Below are 17,734 nucleotides of genomic sequence, written 5' to 3'. Positions count from 1 at the left end.
GCCGGGGCGATGCATCGGATTTGCAGGAGACTCTGCAACCCACGTTCGGTCGATCGCTCGCCGTACGGCCAAATGTTGCGTCCTGCCGATCGGTCCGGCCCGGCTGGTGTAAATTACGTCGAGCGGGCGATTAGACGGACGGATTAGTTTCAATCATGCGTTCGATCGGCGCTGCTGGCAGCCCGATTCCGATACTCATCCGCCGGCGGGCCGCCGGGGACCGGTTCCGGTCGGGTCCCTTCGCCCCGATCGCTTCACGCTCTATCACTTACGGCTTTTCGATACCTATTGAATTATTTATTAACCACCTGAGGGCCCGCCGAAGATCGGGGCACCCTCCGGGGCCGTTGGCGTTGAAGTCACTCAATCAAACTCGCGGGCACAGGACTCGAGGATGGCAACGGACGATGGCACGATCGAGCAAAGTGCAAGTTGTGTACCGAGAGGATGCAATAAGGTTGCACAGGATGCAGGGCACTCGACGAGAGGGTACCCTCTCTCTCTCTTACCAAGATGGATCATTATGTTTTGAAGGGTGATAGTTTTACAGCGTGTGCTGCTAATGAGAATTGATTGATCGGCGGCGGTGACGCGATGGTCCCGGTTGACCTTTTCGGTGGCGCGCCCGGGTGTTTTGTGTGATCCACCACAAATTGACGCACACGTCAGTGAATAAGGATTTGCATCAAAATAGAATAATGAATGGGCGTTGTTGCTGTTGTTAAATGTTAATCGTGGGACATGTTTGTTGCCTACAGTCTTTGATTACCGTGAACAGACAATCACAAGGTAAATGCCGTTAGTAGCTTGTTTGACTTCTATTATTTCATAACAAAGCTTAGATCATTCGATTGAGAGCATTTGATGTTAACCTATTAAGAAGGCCTACTACTAATTTTACTTCATCCAATGTTAGGTAACTTTAAACAGCTTTACACTTGAATGCATTTTTTACAATTTATCATTCACAACAATAGGCCTAACGGGATGTTTGATTTTTTATGGATTCCAAACGAAAAAAAAACGGAGTGGCTTCCAAGTTTACAAATGTACAACGCCGCCCGTGCCGGTGAACCGTGACCGTTCGTAATGAAATCATTCCACGCTTACCATTTTGACTGCCAATCCTGACAGATTCCTATTTAAACCAGTTTACGAGTGGTTGGCTGGGAGGGAAACGAATGGTGGTTTCGCTCATGCTGAGGCCATAAACTATCTCATAATTAAAACGGTGGCGCTTTATAAAAAAACATGAACCAGGAAGCCTCCATAGGACAGGTATCGGAGTGCAGCGGCCAAAAAAATTAGAATTTCTACTCGAAAAAAAAGTGACAGCGGAAGGATCTCGGATGGTGGCACAACGAGGAAGCGGTCCTGGCGGGTGCCACCCCTTTTGTCGGTGGACCCAGTTTAGATGATACTCCCTTCGCGCCGGCCGAGCCCTGGGTTCTGAACTCGGTCGACCGGGAGAGTCAAGGATGATTGTTGTAGGGTGTCAAACGAACCCGGGCGCTGCGTTTTATGCGTCTGTTGGCCACTTTTTCCCGCTGCCGACGACGCAATAAACAACTACCCGCTAGGGAGCAGAAGGTGTCCCGGAAAAAAATTGTATTGCACTCGAAAAAAAGAGACGCCGCCCAACAGCAAATGGAAAGATAACAATTCTATTCGAAGATGGTCCCGAGGAGACATAACGAAGACATTCAAATTATGTCCGTTTTCCCGATGGTCCCCGGAAAGTCCTCGGCAGCGTTCGGCGGAGCGCTCTCTGAGGCGGACCCTCCCCGGACTTGGGCGGCCCCGGGCCGAAATTGAAAGAATATTAATGGCGAAATATTTACTCTCCACCGCGCAGCGCCCGGCCAGTGTGCCTATCATTTTCCAATTAGTGGAAAAAGGTCCATCGCCCGCCGGACGGCGACGACCACGACGAGGACGAATAGGGATTTTCATTTGCATCGCAAAACAAAAAGAAAATTACCATTTTTCCGTCCGGACACTCCGGCGGATGGTGGATATTCTATTTTTTCTCCACGTTGGGGAGGATTCCATTTTTTTTTTGCTGTTGTTGTTGCTGCTGTAAGAAACCGAGAAAAATCATCGCAAAGATGCACAGACTCCCCGTAGATTGAGCAACTTGTCGCTAGTTCTGTTCATTCGCGTTCAGGCGGCGGCGCACCGTGTCGATGGTTCCTTATGGCCGCCCATCTATGACGGGCCCACTTAGGGCCGTCCCAAAACTGGCCCTTTTATAGCGACTTTTTATTTTTACTACCATCGCAGCATCGTGATCATCATCATGATCTCGTCATCAGCGGAGACTCGTTAGAAGGAAGTCACCGTTTTTTTTTGTAGCACCATCCAAACGACATAATCATCCGCCCGAGCACGGGAACTGCTTTCTACGGCCGCACCAGCAACGAGCTTCCTTTGGCGAGTCTTGTGTGTTGGTAAACAGTGACCTGCGAAATCGAGGCACTTATGGGTGTACGGTACACTAAAACCTACAAGCTGGATCGTCCCAGCGAAATGTTTGGCCTAAGAAGTGCCAATGGAGAATAGAACCCGCAGCAACTTGCTGTACTAATACTAAGATTTGCAGTACTTAAAGGATCGTTCTTAGATTGCCTGCAGCAGAGTCGATCAACAATTGTGCAGATTAAACTTCCCATCGTTCGATCGTGGAAAAGTTTCAAATTGAAATTAAAGGACTCCATTTTATGGAATCTCTCATAAACGAAGCACACAACGGCCAGGCACTGTAACCACCGTTCGTGGTGTTCGTGTTGTGGTTCATTGAATTTTTTTCCCCCTTATTGCCAACATTTGCCCACCCAACACACCCTCCACGCGTGCGGCCGGGGTACCATCGCGCATTATCGTTGGCCATCATTCTTTTTTCTTCCCTTGTGCCTGTGGGTGAGCTGTGGGAGGCGGAGTTTTTCCACCCGACAACGACGACAACGATGATGGCCGCCGCCCGCACCACACCGGAACAGGAGGGCGAAGAGAGAAAGAACGGTAGCGGGAGGAACACAAAACGGGGAAGCGGAGAAAATGTAAAGCAAAAACAAAAAATGGCCGCATTTTCCACGCGTGCGACGGTGCGCGCAGCACGCCCTGGCGAGTTTTCCCGGAACGCAATGGCCGGCCGGTGGTGCGCGAGGACAGAGAAGGTGGCCGATCGATCGATATTTTCTTTCTTGCCTTGGCTGGGTGGAGGGGAGAAGGTTTTTTGCGCGACTGCATTTTCTTCGCCTCGCTTCTATTTACTTGCGAAGGACTTGCGTTGGGAGGAGAGTTGAAAATACGCCGACGCCGACGATGGCCGGCGAACAATCGAAATTCCAATTCAATTTCTTTCGAAACTTTTCGTTCTTTTTTTGTTTTGTTGTATTTTATTTGCAAATGGGCCGGATGAGGTCCATTTGGTGGTGAAGTAAATGCTTTTATGTGGTGTTTGGAGGGATTTACAATAAAGACTTCAGCGTTTTTTTTTCTATTTGAAACTCATTTAAAAAATTAGTCCCAACAACATAAACCGAAATCGGTGCATAGCTGGATTAAAAAACTGAGTAATTGGCGAAATATTAGATTTTTTACATGTCCATTGGTAGTTGAATTGGTTTTGTATCTTTTTTTGAGTCCAAAAGTATTTTCTTCAACTGAAAAAAGGATATATTTGAAGGGCTAGAAAAAGATATATTGCACGAAGGCACGAAGGATAGCTTTCCAAAGATTATGTGGCGTGTACCGGGTCTCGTTAAAAGATAAAGGTAACCCGTTCTCTTGCCAAGAAAGAGTGCCATAGTTTAATAAATAGTCATTCGTTGGGAGAGTGCTAGTTTTAAGTCAAAGTCTTGAGTAAAGCGTCCTGCATTTTATCATTTAGATAGGTGGAGCCGTCTGAAAGGAATTAAAAGACCAATAACAGCCTACTCATCTACTGCCTAAAATGTCGAAATACGCAATGGTCCTTCACACATGCTAATTTTATGACTAATTCCACACTTGATACCTAGACGCATGTAGAATATACTCTAAATACAGCCCAAGGACAATTAAACTCGGTTCAAACTCGGTTTAAACTCAGTTCAAAGTCTCAACGGTCTAATAAAAAAAATATCATTACACTGCGACTAATCAAGGAATCCCACCGTTGCTTTGATTCACACGGAAAGAGAGAAGCCTCCGAGTGACATTTGATGTGTTTCTGGGGTTTTAATCGACGAAGCCTTGCTTTCGCTGCGCTGGGAATGGACCATCCCATCCGAATCCGTGTATCCCGCTGGATAATTGATCCTCAGCCACCGAATAGATGTGAACCGAACCAAGCCCTTAAGGTGTTGCGTGGAAAACAAAAAAAAGCCAAAGAAAAGAAAAGAGAAAAGCCAGTCCCACATTGCGCCGTGCTGGCCACGAAGGATCACCGCCACGCGGCGGATCTGTGAAGGAAGGTTTGTGAAGCGACGTGAATGAACAAACCTACAAAATCACCCATTTTTTTGGATGGCAACGCCGACGAGGACGACTGTAACCCTTGCCCTGTGTGGCCCGACCCTGATTTGCATAAGAAGATGAGGCGTCCTCGGTGAAAGGGTTGCGTATGGGTCGCGTCGCGCCGTGAAGATGTTGTTTTAATCGGTGGCCGTTTGCGTCTTGAGTCGCCCAGGCGAGGGTTCCGAAAGACCGGTTCCGGGTGGTGCCGAGCCACCCAACGGTTACTTTGAACGCCGGAAGGATAATGAAAGGATGGCGGTGAGTATCGCGCTGCAGTTACTTCCGCGTTTTTGTCCCGAATTTCTTCCCGAACCACTCCCGGGCCGGCCAGAGGGCGCGTTTTTCATTATTTCCAGCGTCAGACGATTTGATGGGTCGCAAACAGGGCTTTGGGCTGCGAAACAATCAAACGGCGAGTACCTTGCTGGGAGTAATTGAAAGCACCAGCAACCAGAACCGGTTTGATTATTATTTCGTAAAGGACCTCCGGGGCCGCGGCGGGGACAGTAACGATTTGATAACGCAGTTGAAATGTTCACACCAACGAATTAAAAAAACCCAGCGTGAGGTGCTGCGACGGTGACTGTGAATGCTGCGCAGTGGAAAATAAAGAAACCGGAAACGCAGTCAGGAATTTGGGTATTGTTTCGATGAAAGGATGCTGTAAGCCAGGTGGAACGGGTGCCACATTTATTTGCTTTAATCTTATGTGGGAAACAGGACGAATTGCGGCATAAAACTTGGATCAGCCGTGATGCCGGAGAACCGGTTTGGTGGCGTTCATATTTTGGATGTTTGGATAACGCCACCATTTTCAAAATGATTTTAAACTGCATCATGGTTAATTATAAATGCATTTGTTACTGAACAGTTACTGAATTTGTTACCTAACAGCTGAACTGTTAGGTTAGGTTAATTAGGCCACTAAAAGGTACCGTTCGAATATATGTTTGAAAACTCGAAAACCTCAAAAGTGTTACGCACTGTTAAGCGATTCAATAATTTCCCTCTCGCGTGACTCTATAGTGTCCGTTCGTCCGGCACCATTATTCAAACGGATCTCCTACGCCAACGTGTAATCCATTAAGAAAGAGATGTTCCGCCCATCACGAACGACACCTGTCCGGGGTCAAGGCATTTTACAAGGCATTTCACGCAAATTAACCAAGGATTAGGGCACGCAACTGCCAGCACCTTAATTTGTGCTCACCGTAATGGGCAGTGGGTAAATATCCTTACATCATCCTCTCTCCGATGGTCAACTTTCATGCTTATTAAGTTTCACAAAACATGACGAGGCAGCTTCCCGCGGAACGCGGATGTGCCGCGTGGTGCTACCCATTTAAGGACCGGTCAGCACGCGCGCCATTATTTCAGCACAATTTGTACTTTATCCCAAAAGTTTCTCCAGCAATTTTCGGCCCGTGCTCGTGACCACCAGGGAGGGAACTGGGGGTCGTTAATCACACCACCTCACGGCCACCATCCCAGGCGACTATAAAATGTCCGGTTGAACCGGTCGAGCACCGGATCTCTTCCTACGCCCGATGGTGCACTACTGGATCGTGACCGGCCCATCCGTCGTGGTGCTCTCGCTGCTGCTGCTCGTGTTGTCCTGCGAACGGCGGCAGGTGCAGGCTGCCGGCGGTAGCAATGGCGACTTTAGCTACTTCTACGGTAAGGTCGGACCGACGGACACGCTTTGCGCGAAGAAGGTGGTCGGTATCGGCACGACAACGCCCGTCCAGGTGACCTACGCCGCTCAGGTGAGCCACAGCCGGCCGCGTGTGTCCGACTTCCGTTAATCATAATAATCATTAATCCTTACGCGGTTCGGTTGCAGCGCCCGATAACAGCTGTCAGCCTGGACGCATCGAACGTGGCGTACCAGGGTTTCAACGTGCTCGTGGCCGCCGGGTCCATCGGCCAGCGGACCATCACCTTCAGCCTTAGCGGCCCCTGGGTCCTGCCGTACTACATCGAGGCGGACTTCTACTGCGCGGCGACCTGACCCACCCTAACGACGGTCCGGCCAGTGGGTCACGTGGACGTGGACTCCCGGACGGCGAATGCAATAAATAAATCGTTCCACTGCAGATGCAGTTGCACCGCACCATGTTCCTGTTTTTTTTTTCGGGCAGCCACTTGCTATCTGCAGCAGGCCGTTACGCAATGTGGTCCGAACCGGGGCCAGCCCGGTGACCTTTTGTGCGTTGACCAAGAAGCTGCGTTCGGTCAAGAAAACGAGTTCTGCTTCGATCCTGTGCGTCGTTGGTGCATAATTGAATTGTTGGGGCTTAAGTGCAACGAGAGTGACCACAACCAGCAGCCGCAGTGGAGCGACTTGACGCGCGCGGTCACGTGCCTCGGATGGATGGAAATGAGGCAGACTCCCGAACCGACCACCGGAATGGTGGCCATTTGATTGATCTCATAATTAGACGGATTAATCTAATTGAAAGCGGAGCGGATTGGAAACTAATTGAGTTTTGCGGAGTGAAATGGAGAAGCCATTAGTCGGGCGTGTGCCGCCGTGCCTGGAGATGGTCAGACCCGTGTAGAAAGCGTTCGGTAGTGGGTCGCGGAACCATGGAAACCGTGGACCGTGATGGCTACTGGCGATGGCTACTGCTTGTTCGCGTCATGCTCGAAACCAGACGCGCGTTTTTCTATTGATTCCCCACTGTGAACGTTGTTGTGACAGAAAGCATAAAGTTTCTAAGTTATCTGCTGGGATCCGCTCTGGCAACATGTGTCTAATTTTTCAATCGATGGCGTAGACATTCGGCAGCATAAACAAGAACAATGAGCATAAACAATGTTTGCCATTGATGTTTATGTTTGCAATGTTACTTTAGACTTCATCTTTTTTGTGTTCCTTTACTTCCATAAAAATCTTCAATCACTAAATGCAGAGTCGTTTGCTCTGAAATGAGTATAGAAGAAACATAGAAAAGAGTTGCATGTGGAGCCAATTCTGGTCAATTATGTAAACCGTTTAAAGGGTTTGAAAGAAAGCCCAATTTGTCTACTATGAAGTAATTCGTGTGAAGTTCACTTTCTACTTTCATGTTCTTTACTTTTAATAAAAATAATTGGGCTTCTTAATTGGCTCTTAACAATAGCACACGTGATAAGATAGCAAGAGAAATGTGAACATTCGCCAGTAATGCTTATTGAGGGAATAAGTAAGAGGTTAACGTTTCTTACCTCAGAAAAAGTGTCCTTTTAGCATGGCTTCAGGATGGCCCAATTTCGTGTCGCATTTTGGGTCGCAGAGAAAAGGGGTTTAGTTTGTGGCACCGCATATTATTGCTCTGCCCTTGCGGATTAATATTTCATCTGCCGTTCCTAGAAGCCTGTGAAGTCAGGTGTAAGTTTTGGTCACCGCGAAATGAGGAAGAAGTTTGCAATTTTGTCGAAAAAAAAAAAACCGGAGCTTTGTTAGTGTGCGTGAAACTTTCCAAGTGGTACAAGTGTTTATGTGTGTCTGTGAAGGGGAAATTAACTTCCCCTACTGAGTGCCAGCCAGTGTCTCACGAAGCAACCCTTAAATTGCTAGCATGAGGGGAAAGAGAGTGAGTGTCTCGGTTCGTGTCTTCGCTAGAAGTGAAAATGTTTCACGCACCGACCAACAGATAGCTCTTTTCACACTAAATAGTTCAGTATCAAAAGTTTGCGTGATTTTAAAAAATTATTTCGAAGTTCAATAATAATAATACGGTTAAACTAATTAATAATCAAAACACTTGCAAAGAAAACACAAATACTGAAAAAGTGGGAATTAAACCATACTTTGTGGACGTCGCTGGTGCATAAAAATAAATTACCGACCGAGCCACCAGTGCAAAGTGCAACGCGCGTCGTCGTCGTATCGTTAAAAAAGCATTAAAACACTCGCGCGATCGGCGTATTGTTTCGCGTTTTATGTCTTCATTCGAACAGCACGCAGCTGATGGGCGGCAGGTCCATATTCCACACCACTTTGCCGCCTGCCGATGGCTCGTAATCAGGTTCCATTTTTTCTACCTTCACTCGATGCTCGCGCCGTTGAGTGAGATGAAGATAATCTCGTTTTAATGGTGGGAGCTTTCCGTTAGGCGCGATCGCGCAGAGCAGCCGCCGGCGCACCAGCGATCAGTGATCATCCGGCGCGGTGTATGGTTCGTGTTGCTAAAAGGTTTTAATTAAGGGTCATTCCGGCACTGCATGGTCGGCGACCTTCGAAGCCCAGTGACAGGCGTCGTTAGGTTCTCGGAGCCATTTCAGTGGCCACCGGTGACCTTTCCGTGATGATGATTTTGCTAGTTAAACAGCAAACATAAATAAGACACAGCCTCCCGCCGGGGCTAGTAATGTTGAAGGCCTACACGATTTCTTGCTAAATAACAGGATTACCATATCAGCCACCATCAAAGGGAAGGTTAACTAAGCACTTCATTAGAAAGCGGCGCAACCTTCGTTACGGGCCACGAGAAATTTATTCCCGTTCTTGATGGTGCTAAATTAAAGTCTCCCGTTAAATTGAAACCACGTATAAATCCCTTTTCCACACACTCGTGAGACGGGCCGCCGAACGTTTAATTAAACAGTCACCAATTTGTCGTCCGTGGCGCACATTGCCCCGGAATGGATTTTAAAGAAAAGTCTCGCGACATTCTTCGGCGACTCCAGCGAACCACGTTTCGGTGAAAATTGATGTCCCCGAAAGCCGCAGCATATTTGGGGCCATTAATTCGGAGAGAAATGGCTCTGGCCATCATCGCGCGTTGCCGCAACGACGACAAACGATTCATGTTCGAGCCCGTGTCAGCAGCATAATCAGGACCGTGAGTATGGCTTGGTAAAGAAAAGAATGATCAAGAAAAGGAGCCAGTCGATAAGAATGTAAGATGTAAGCGACAAAATGGAGCGATAACACTTTGGAAAGAGGCCGATGCCGGCACACACACGTGCCGTGGCGCACTGCTTTCTTCCGTTTATCGGCATAATTTTTCAAAGCACTTTCAGCGGCTCCAAAAAGTCTCCAAGTCTGCGGCCGAACTCGGCCGAAATTGTATTTTAATAATTGGTGAACCATTTTCCTGGCACCATCGAAGCAGCTTACGGTTGCCTTCACACACGGTGTCCCACACACATACACACACATGAGAAGGATAACGGGCATCGAAGGAGGCTAAGAAACCGCAGCCGGGAGTTTTCGCGAAACCGTTTTGCTCACTTTTTCCTCCACAATTTTTGCCGGAAAACGGTCCAAAGAGCCTGAAACAAGGAAGAAGAAAGCGGAAAGAAGTACGCGCGTGTGTGTGTGTGTTATTTAGGGGTTTCAAAACGGAAGAGAAGCCAAAAAGCGGCTGAGCATGAGTGAGACAGAGTGAGGCGTGAGAAAAAAAGCCGGCAACATGTCACTCCGATTGCTTTTTTTAACAAACATTATTTCCACTCCCTACTGCACACACAGTCGCACACATGTCGCACGTACAATCCACGCACACACACAGAAACTCGCAGCCCTCTTTGCGGTTCGCGAAGTTCCGTCGAATAGGGGTGGATTTTTCATATGCTTCGCTGGCTTGCAATATTCATATGGTGGAACGTGTGTGTGCGACTGTATGAGAGAGAGAGATAGAAAGTGAAGAGAGAGAGAGGGCGAGTGGTTTTTTCTTCCACAGCACACTCTTTTTCGCACTCACCTCTTAGGCGTTACGCTTTTCTTTGGCTGCGAAGGAGTCGCGAACAGAGAAAAAAAAACTCACCACCGCATATTCCCCAAGCACAACCAACACACACGCGCGTGTGTGTGGTAGTGCACCACCAGGAGCAGGATACCAACCAGGATACCGCGAAGACCGAAGTAGGTTTCTGTAAAGTCGTTACGGGCACACAGTGCAGACCAAACACAACAACCAAAAAAAGGGGGAAAGCAAACACTGGTAAAGAAACATTGAAAAAATTTCCATAAACGATACATAAAACAAGGAAAGCGACATAAGCGAAGCGAGGGCAACGGGGGAATGTCTTTCTCTGCGCGCCCGGGACAGTACACCCTAAAGGGATGCGCCCCCGTCGTCGTCTGATCCGAGTAGACGCCTTGAGTGAAGCGGACTTTCTTTCAAAATTACATACAATCTTTTACTGTACCATTTTGTGGAGTTTACTACTTCATAATACACACCACCAGGCCTTCCGAAAAGATGGAAACAGTATGTTGTGTCTTTGTTGAAGATATTTTGGTTCCATTTTATGAATTGGGGATGCTGATAGACTATAACTATGCTGAACAATCATGTTAAAAGTTCCAGAAGTTTCAAATGCCCACAAAATGGTGTATTACTTATGGAAAAGGTTAATAAAATTCGGTTTTGAATAAAATATTCACTCAAAATTGCTTATCAACTTCCTAACAGTTTTCGGCTTCTTCCACAAGGACTCCTTACTGGTTTCTTCTCACCGAACAGGATACAGGGAAAATCGATAGCATTCGCTACGAAACGGATTTTGTTGCCATACGGGAGGGAAATGCGTCGCCATCGTCGTTGTCTAGTGTGGCCGTTTCCGGTGACTTTTCACCCCGGCTGGCAGACCGAAGCATAAGATGGGGCATTTTTCTTTCCCTTTTTCCAACCGGCGAGCCGGGTAACGTGAGCCGGGGACATTTTTGCCCGGTGCCCGTGTGTTTACCGTTCGAGCCGAGTTTTGATTGCTTTTATCATCGGCGGTGTCCATTTCTAGCCAAACACGCCCGTAATTGAGGCATCGTTAAAGCAACGGAACATAATTTATGAATAGTTAATGACATCGATTGCGCTGCACGGGGGCTAATCGGGAATCGGGGAATTGCGAGTTCCGAGCAAACCGGGTAAGTTTCAGTTTGCAGCTTTAAAAACCTCTGTTCCACGGGCTCGGTCGGGCTGAAGTACATTAGTTTCACGAAGCTCGTCAGAAAAAAACAACAAGAATTGAGTGCTGCTTTAGGCACACTCAATTGATTTCACCCGTTTCGCGGCTATCCACTTCGAGTCTATTTTGTTGAATCAACTTTTTTGTTTGATTTGATTGGCTGGTTTTTGGAGTAATAAAATTTCAAAATTTCCAACTCGGAGCAAATATTGATTCGGTGTGTTCAATCCGCGCGACCAGCCCCTACATAGACAGCCGCTGCTCGGTGGGATGAAAAATTGATGACTTATAACAATGCGAAAAGTCTACAGCCGGCTTACCGACGGCGGAGCCCGGAACTTTTACTTCGAAATCCAATTCCAAATTGGCGCCCGTTCCGCACAAAACTCGTCCGGTTCGCGGCGCGGCGTTTGATTCGATTTTTGGCTTTTCCGCCCGCCCAAGTTTTCTGTTTTCCCCTTGCCATTTTCCACCTGGTATCGACTCGAAAAGGGTATCATGGACAAGGTAAACACTGGCTGGCTGGTCCAGCTTATGAGCAGCTTTGGAGCAGCTCTTTGGCAAATTAAAACGCGGCCGGCACGATTGTCGAATTTGTTTGCCAAATTCACAACCCCATCATGGAGTTTTCACTCCGGCGCGGACACGGACACGGACACTGTAAGAGGACTGATTTTCTGATACGCACCGTGGCGTGGCGGTGGGTTTTCCACGCGAACGCGAAACCGTCGGTGGCGAAGTTCAATCAAATTTTATCGATCGTGAAATTTCAATCGACCCCGAGAAAGGGACGGAGTTTAAAAATTCCATTCCCGGCACTGTCCCGGGAAAAAAACCCGGAAAGGGATTCAGACAAAAAAAGGATTCCGCCGAGTGGCCAACATGTGGGCGTTATGATGCTATCGAGCCGAAAGAGCCCAATTTTGGGCGTGATTTTTGTTGTTTGACGTGATTGTTTTGCTTCCGGATTTTATCGGACGGCTTCCTGGCTGCTTTTCCACCGAAAATAGTTGTGCGTTTCTGGTCGTCGCCACAATATCATCGCTTTCGGGACGATAGCGATCGATTTCTGTCATTTGCAATTTGATTTAATGAATATTGCAGGACGCACTTATGACAATTGAAAGCCCATTCAGCGGCGCGAGGACATAAGGGATAAGGGTTTTTTTTTGTATTGTTTTTGTACGGAGCAAAAATCACAACCCGCGCAGAAGGTAATTGATAGCCGCCCGCACGATGATGATGACTAATTTGAGGCCAATATTTAACGGAAGCCAACGATCAACGGTGTGCGCCACCCGCGACAGGTTGACCCGTTGGTACGCAAAGGACCCTCGTGGCCAAATCATAACTGTGCGACAACCGGTGTATGGTAATCGGTAATTGGCAGGGATCGGACGAAAGGTGGAACGTGCTGATTGGTGTATGTCTGGCCGATTCACATGCGTTTCCCTACACACCGACTGCTTATGGTCATTGGTTTGGATTCCATTTGCCAGGCGTCCGAGGATTGCTAATTACTATGGCGGATTGATCCGTGCTTCCTGTTGATTCCGGTTCCGGTAAGTGAATCACCAAATGAGAAAGGGTTCCTCGCTCTTTCGGGACCTTAAAGGGATCAGAACAAAGAAGCAATGCGAGATCGTTCAATTCAAGAGCAAAAAATTCAAGCGAAAAATTAAGGTTAATGATGTAAAACAAGTTCAAGTCGTGCTATCTTGCATACATTAATTACTTCACAACTTCACAAAACATTGCACAGCACAAGGCCCTCGTAACAAAGAAAGAAACAAATCCCAATTATGATTAATCTCACAATGGTTACGCTCACCGCGTGCGTGCCCTAACGGACCGATGTTGGCAGATAACGATGCTCTTCGGTGCCGGTGCCAAGAATCGCCAACAGACAAAGGATCTTTCTTGGAGTTTTCGGACAAGAAAGCGACCCAACGTAAGGGACCAGAGACACACCAAAAACCGGTAGATTGTCTTGCGATTGAACAAGATATCACCGTTTAGATGGTATGTAATTATGTAAATGGGTGAATTTGGCCAAACTCTGCCCGTGGTGCACCTGTCAGCGCTGAGGGCTGCACTCGTTGCCTGCACTGTTCGTACCTTGTACCTTGTTGGGTGTGATAAGGATAAGACGGAAATCTTGCATCGAGATAAACAATCGAGTTCAAACACAGCTCCCAACAAGTGCCAAGTGCATCGGCTGCAGATGTTATGGCCATTCATTCGACTTTTTTCGGTTTCCTCGGGTTTGGCACGCCGTTGATTACCGGCGTCCGATCGGGCTAATGTATGCGGCGCTGTTTTTTCGCACGATTTCGCACGAAACAAAGACCTGGCCTTTTTTACGTGACACACACACACACACAAAGCGAAACATTTCGCCCATTATTATCCACCCCGTGGCCCCGCGGTCCCGTGGGTTGGCCGGTTCGGAAAATTTTAAAACCATTTATCATATTCGAACGCTTGTTTGCCGACAGTTTTTCCTCATCGGGCAGCATATTTTTCCGAAGGCATCTTCCTTAGCTTTGGAGCGGGACGAAAAGGAGCGCTCGAGAGTGTGTGGCACACCGGAAACCCGGGGCCAAATCAAAGAAAGATCGGTGTGTTGTGTGAGCACACACAGCGCGGAGTCCTGGCATCCGTCGGAAAAATCGGGGCTCTCTCTCTCTCTGGCTGTCGCAAGGAAACGAACCGAAGCGTGGCGCCCGTAGGCGGTCCGTCGTCCGGTTTTGGGCCGCGGAGGGCGGGAAAAATGAATGATGAGAAATATGTCTGATGAAAAACAAACATTTTCCCTCATCCGCGGCAGCTCGCGGACGCCCCTGGTTCGGGAGGGAAAATTGAAAGCCAAGCTCCTGACGAAGATGACGACGGAGACGACACTGGGGCTGCTGCTGATGATGATGTACGACGTAAATACGGACCACGATTTGCTTCCTCTTATCGTGCGCACACACACACACCAACCCAGCGTGTTCCGGTTCCTGGCTGGCGGAAGGACATTCCGCTCCGGGCATCGTCTGGTGCGGAGTGGCGCGGACACATACAGCGGAACACCACACATTTGTTGCGTAGTTGGGTTACGTGGCATCGAACCACACACACACACACGGGCAGGCCGGTGTCCTAATCCAGCGGCGCGGCCAGCCAGCGTGGCACGATTCGCGGGCCGCGTGGCCGAAGGAAAACTTTATAATCTTGTATATTCATTTCGTTTCATTTTTTCGACAGTTATTAATGACTTTCCGGCACGCTTGAATGGGCGTCGAGCCAGCCGGCCTCCCGGCCACCAGCCCCGAGTCGCCGAGGAGGGACGCCATTTGCAAATGCTTCACAATTCTTCCGCGGACGCGGATTCGGAAGACGTTCCGCCGGCGTTCCACCTACGACGGCGCTGTGTTTGCGAGCGAGCATTTCCCTATCTTCGGCGCCACGGTCTTCGGCTCCGGTTTGATTCCGTGGCCGAAAGAATGATTTACAATCTCCCAGATATGCTGCTTTCTTTCATCTTGCGTCTGTTCGCGGCCGATGAAAACCCCTAGCCCCGGCGGACTCGGTCACGAGTCGCGCGAACAATACTTGGTGCGATTGTTTTCTGCTTGTGAAGTGAACCATTTCTTGTGAAACCTCCCGTGTTTTTTTTCGAGCAGGCGAGCTTTTTGTTCGCCCCGGCGAAGTAAATATTTTCCCGGAACATAACATCATAACGGTGGTCGGTATCGCTTTGAGTGAAGAACGAGCAGGGATCTGGGCACCCGGGACGGCCACGGAAGGATTTATGATGACGGAAAGCAACGGCGGCTGATTACTGCCACTGCCACTGCTGCTGCTGCTGCTGTTTTGGAACAAAAAAATAATGGAATTTCGAAGAATAAACCGAAATTAGATTGATTATCTTGTTTACCAAACTCTCGCCGACTTTCGCCGGCTGGGTGCGCTCAGGTGAAAAGAAAGCGCCGTCCGCTGATTGGGCGTCGCAGGATGATGATGGTGTAGGTTTCTGGGACTATACTTCTTTGTGCTTACCGTTTCTGATGTTGGAGTTACTTTAGTATTGGAAATCAGTCTAGCAATAGTTAAGCTTAAAATACTTCAGTTTGTTGTACAAAATAGTCTTGATGATACCACTCGACCTCACAATCAATGATCAGTTACGGAATTACTCTGAGCTAGCATTCAGGGATTCCCATTCCCGACGATCAATGATGGGATAGGCAATAGAGCAACATTTACATTGTAAAAGCAAAACATTAAACAACATAACATTATGATAAATCACTACTGTAATGCAGCTAACATGCACTCCCAGCATGGTTCCCTTGCCAGTTCCAGCGCACAAAAATCACAACCCGTCACCCAGGAGGACGCTTGCCATCCTTTCGAATTTCTTCCGAAAAGAAATTATCCTTTCTTCTAGGGGCCTGGTTCGTTCCTTCGCTCGGTGCGCCGAATCTTCTTCAACCGCGCGAACAGTGATCGAAGGCCAATCGAACAAACCCGGCAGGTATGCAGGGGGCCGTAGTGTCACGGCGCCTGGGTCGGCACTACTCGGCACTAACGACAAAAAAGCCATCCAAACCCCCGGGAGGGGGGATGCGTTCAATTTATTGATTTTCATTGTCATGCAAAAAAAGGGAAGCGGACCCCGAACGCCGAGGCGCATTCGGCAGCCGTAGGGGCATTATTGCAAAACACTCGATTTGTTCCGCCTAAACGATTGCCGAAAAAGGGAAAAGTCATCGATCGGGGCTGCGCTGCTGTAAAAGGGACCCCGAGTCTCGTTAGGCTGTGGCTTCGTCCTTCCGATTGTGCCCATTATCAGGGCACTCGGCGGGGCCCGAACAGAAGTGGTGCGAATCCCGGCGCAAAAAGTGGCAATCGGAAGGTGCACAACATTGACTCCCGTTGGCCCCGGGGATGACGGAGGACCTTCGCACCTGGGGAGGGATTGTGTTTGTTTTTCACGGACCTCGATTTGCATAATTTCTTGAACTCTCTCATCTCATTCCCGGTGTTCACTGTGTTTATTTATAGCGGATGGCATTTTATGACGTGAGAAATGCTGCCATTCCCCGTGCCCGGTTGAGCATCCTTTTCTTGGCGCGGATGAGAAAATCGTATCCGTTCCGGCGCCCTGGCGCTGTCCGGGTCACGCATTAGCATATTGCTTCGCATCCTTACACGCTGGTAGCACTTTTTTCACGGAACATATGGCTTTGGATGCAACGGACATCGCACCGTTTTATCGGTCCATCGCCCGTCCCGGTACCGTGGCGGAACGAGTCCCGAAATCCCGACAAAGCCCACCTGGCGCGCAACTTTAAGCTACCTTCAATCCTTTCCCGGTTCGCTCGCCGTCACTGTCAGCTTGTCGCCGGGAACGTGAGAAAGTTATTGATCCATTGCGATCGAGTCGGACAATGCGGCTGCAATCAGGTTCGCCGGCGGAAGCGCCGAGACATGCGCCCCCGCCGGAAGTGAGGGAGATTTTACCATCGACCGCCCAGTCATTGATATTCAAATTGACGCTTCCGATGCAACTTTGCCCAGGCGATGCGGGGATGCTCCACGAGCGAAGCTTTCGGGCAAAAAAAAAAATCATCTTTTTTCATCCATCCCTCGGCGGGGATGTCATTTTCCGCAGCCGACAGCCGAATCCTTCGGCGAACCTTTCCGAAAACCGGAAAATTTAATATTCAAACACGCCGCCGGAAAACCCTGCCCTGCCGATGGATGGCAGATTGGAAGATCGCCGTCAGCGTTCGGGGCCGTTATTATCGCAGCCAAACCGATAAGATGCCGCGCCATCGTTGCTTCAGCCTTAGCGAAAGGTTCTCCCGGTTCCCGCCGGGCCGTCCCGGGGTGGTAATAAATAATCTCATCTTCATATGCAAATCAGTGTTCGCATCGCATCGGAAGGATCCGTAAGGGGTTACCAGGCGGACCAAGAAAAAGGTGGGTTTCTTGACGAGGGGAGAATCAGTGCGTTCCCATGGAAAGTGCATCCTGCTCTGCTCCGGGAAGTGTCCGGAAACGTTCGATCACGCGGACAAGGTGTTTGGTAACAATCGCGTGTGGCCTTTTTTTCTTCAGCCGCGTTCCCCAGATTTGCATAAACAGCACATCCGGAAGGGGTTTCCGGGTTCCCGGAGATCGGACCGGAACACGGTTCGGTGGAATTATGATTTTGCATAACCGAAAGATGCGCTTCCTTGCGGTCGGATCCGGGCCGTGGCCGTGAGAAAGTGGATGAAAGAAAGTCATTACCGGTAAGAATGCAATGGATCCTCAAAAGGATGCAGGACGCCATTTG

The sequence above is a fragment of the Anopheles cruzii genome, chromosome 2, assembly GCF_943734635.1.
Source record: "Anopheles cruzii chromosome 2, idAnoCruzAS_RS32_06, whole genome shotgun sequence".
Lineage (NCBI taxonomy): Eukaryota > Metazoa > Arthropoda > Insecta > Diptera > Culicidae > Anopheles > Anopheles cruzii.
Note: the sequence above shows the minus strand (reverse complement) of the source record.